The following is a 3791-nucleotide window of genomic DNA, read 5'->3' on the forward strand; positions in this document are numbered from 1 at the left end:
AGAGGGAGGAATGTTTCTACCGGGACACAAAACTGTGATTCCACTGAGCTGAAAGTAGATTGGCACTCCGTACCTTTGGGTCTGCATTCCTCTGACTCAGCAGACAAAAAAGAAATTCTGTGGTGGCCAAGGTGATTGATGGCAGTTACCAGGATGTAGTTAGATAATTCTACAAAGGGAGCAAGGAAAAGAGTGTCTGGAGTAGAGAAGATTCTCTAGTCTCTGGGTGTTTTCATTCCCATAATTAAGGTCATTGCAAAACTTCAACAAATCAGACAGTAGTTCTAATGGCTCAGACTCTTCAGGAATGAAAGCTTGGTTTACCCTACCAGGTGAAGAACAGTGTTCACCTGAGAGCCTTCCTGAAGCCAATAGGAATATAGAATGTGTAGAGAAATAATTCTATTAAAATATCAGCTACAAAATAAATATCAGCTACAGTCATGTGAGCTGTTACAGATATGAGGACTGTAATTGCCAAGATATTTCCTTCTTAATGTAATGTGGATACATTTGTGTATGTGTAGAGCAAATTTCTTAGTTTTCTTTCCAGTCTTCTTTCCTTGGCATGTGCATAGAATATCCTGACTATATAATATAGAGGTTGAGGGTTGTTCATTTGCCATTATAGTATTTAAGTTACCATATACCATGGAGAGAAATAAATATCACTCAAAGAATTTACCTACTTTTCTGGGGAAGGAGATAGTACCTTTTCCATTATCCACAAATGGGTGTGTTCTGTTAGGTGGAATATAACTTTATTCTTTTTATGTGTGGAGATAACATATGTCTTTAGGAGATATGTATGAGTGCCATGGTGATTATGGATAGATTTTAAGGTTAGTTTTACGTGTCAACTTGGCTGGGATGTGGGCTGTCCATTTATCTGACTAAACATTATTTTGGAGTGTGTCTGTGAGACTGTTTCCAGAAATGCTTAGTATGAAAGTGGTGGCCTGAGTAAAGCACATGATCCTCCCAATGTACCTGGCATCATCCAGTCTGCTGGGGGTCTGAATGTAACAGCAAGGCATAGGAAGGTTGAATTCAGTTTCTGCTTGCCTGGTTGACACTTATCTTTAGGTGCTCTAGGTGATCCTGATTCTCAAGTCTTTGTACTCAGACAGGAATCTATAGCACTGGCCCTCCTGTCTCAGGCCTTCTTTTGAATTATGCCACTTGCTGTCCTCAGTCTCCAGCAGTGTTCCAGGCAACTGGCTGAATTTAGTTAAATGGTATCATGCTAAACACCTAAATAACTGTTAAACATTACAGATTGATTTTCTAAGTATCTTTTTAAAGGAATCATATTCTCTAAATATAGAATATATATTCTTTATATGTGAAATGTTTTCTGAAATCTGTATTTTTCAAAAGTGTATATTTTACCTCTTTCCTAATGGGCCACTCTAATGAAAAATAATGTACTAAATTAATAAATCTGTAACAGAAGGTGAGTGGAATCACATCATTTGACTAGATATTTTGATAATTTCTGGAAGGCATAAAGCGGTTTGAATTGTACTGAAGGTCAGAACAGAGTAGAGGAGTCTGTAGACCAAACATTTGTAGGAGAAGGCTCCAAGGAGGTCTGAGTTTCTTGGAAGCCTCCAACTGTCTGTTCTGTACTCACCAAGCTAAATTAAGACTTGATAGGTTATACAGCCCACTCATATACTGATAACTTGACATCAGACTTCTCATTCAAAGAAAAATCCATTAGGAAATGTCCTTAACGACAGTAGAAGAAAATGCATACATGTAGCCTGCACTTTCAGTTAGTCTTTGGGTCACTACAGTGTATGAAAAAGCAAAAATCCACATAATTGACAGGAGACCATTTGAACAATGGAAACATTGTATGCCAATAATAATCAACAAACTACAGACATATACAATTAAAATAATCTTTAGGGAGAAGATTAAAAGCAACTTGAAAGTGATCAATCCACTCCATTTTCCTAGAACAGAGAATGCTTCAGAGACATTAAAATAAGGCAAATGAACTGGTCTAATCTTGTGACCTGCACAAGACTCCAGGAATATAGAGTAATGTATTAAAAAAAAAAAAATACTTGTAGCTGAAAACCATTCTATGGTCACCAGTAAACCACTTTCTCCAGCCACACTTGTCATCACCAGATAGGCTCATGAAAAAGGCAAAATGATGACAAGAACAAAGGTTACACATGAGCCCTACATCATTAATTTCCACTTAACATGGACAGCTTGCCTAAGGTCATGTCAGAGTGCTCCATTTGCCAGTACAGAGTCCAGCATTGAGTCCCCAGTATTTCACCATTAATTGGGGTGGTTAGCCAGCTACATGGTGGTAGGTTGATTACTTTGACAGTTTTCCATCAAGAAAGAGTTGGTGTTTTGTTCTTACTAGAATAGATATTTACTCTAGATACAGATTTGCCTCCCCTACAGGCAGTGCTTCTGCTGAAACAACCATTTGTGGACTTACAGGATTCCTTATCCACTGTCATGGTACATCTCATTCCACACTGTCATTCCACATTTCATTGCCTCTGATCAAGGAATTTACCTCATAGCAAATGAAATGTCATAATGGCCCCATTATTATTAAATCCACTTGTCTTATCCTGTTCCCTAAAATTCTGAAGCAGCTAATTTGAGTGAAAGATACAATGGACTTTTAGAACTAAGTTACAAAAGTTTCTGTATGATAATACCAGAAAGTTCAAAGTTCAGAAGATGTATATTTTTTGAATCTACATCCAATACATAGTACTGTTTCTCAGATAGGATTTGCTCTGCTTCATGGATCACAGCCTTGCCGTGGCAAAGAGGCTGTGGAAACTCAATGAAACTATGAGCAATGCCATGCAGGGCCACCCAGGATGGACGGATTATAGCAGAGAGTTCTCACAAAACATTGTTCACTGGAGGAGAGACTGGCAAACCACTCCAGATTTCTTGCTACAAGAACCCCATGAACAGTATGAAAAGGCAAAAAGATATGATACTGGAAGATGAGCCACTAGGTCAGAAGGTGTTCAATATGCTACTGGGGAAGAGCAGAGAAAGCTCCAGAAAGAACGAAGAGGCTGGATCAAAGCAGAAATGACACTCAGTTGTGGATGTATCCAGCGTCTGGTGGTGAAAGTAAAGTCTGATGCTATAAAGAACAGTATTGCGTAGGAACCTGGAATATTAGGTCCATGAATCCAGGTAAATTGGATGTGGTCAAATAGGAGATGGCAAGAGTTAACATCAACATCTTAGGAATCAGTGAAGTAAAATGGAAGAGACTGGGCAAATTTAATTAAGATCACCATTATATTTACTACTGCGGGCAAAAAACCCTTAGAAGAAAGGGAGTAGCCCTCATAGTCAACAAAAGAGTCTGAAATGCAGTACTTGGGCAGTCAATCCCAAAGAAGAAATGTCAAAGAATGTTCAAATTATCATACAATTGCATTCATTTCACATGTTAGCAAGGTTATGCTCAAAATCCTTCAAGCTATGTGTGAATCCATCAGCAGTATGTGAAGTGAGAACTTCCAGATATACAAGCTGGGTTTAGAAAAGCAGAGGAACCAGAGGTCAAATTGCCAACATTTGTTGGATCATAGAGAAAGCAAGGGAATTCCAGAAAAACTTCTGTTTCATTGAATAAAGCCTTTGACTGTGTGGGTCACAACAAACTGTGGAAAATTCTGCAAGAGATGGGAAACATCAGACCATTTTACATGTCTCCTAAGAAACCTGTATGCATATCAAGAAGTGGCAGTTAGGACTGGATGTGAAACAATGGACTG

Source organism: Bison bison, unplaced genomic scaffold (assembly GCF_000754665.1).
Source record: "Bison bison bison isolate TAMUID 2011002044 unplaced genomic scaffold, Bison_UMD1.0 scf7180017864265, whole genome shotgun sequence".
NCBI lineage: Eukaryota > Metazoa > Chordata > Mammalia > Artiodactyla > Bovidae > Bison > Bison bison.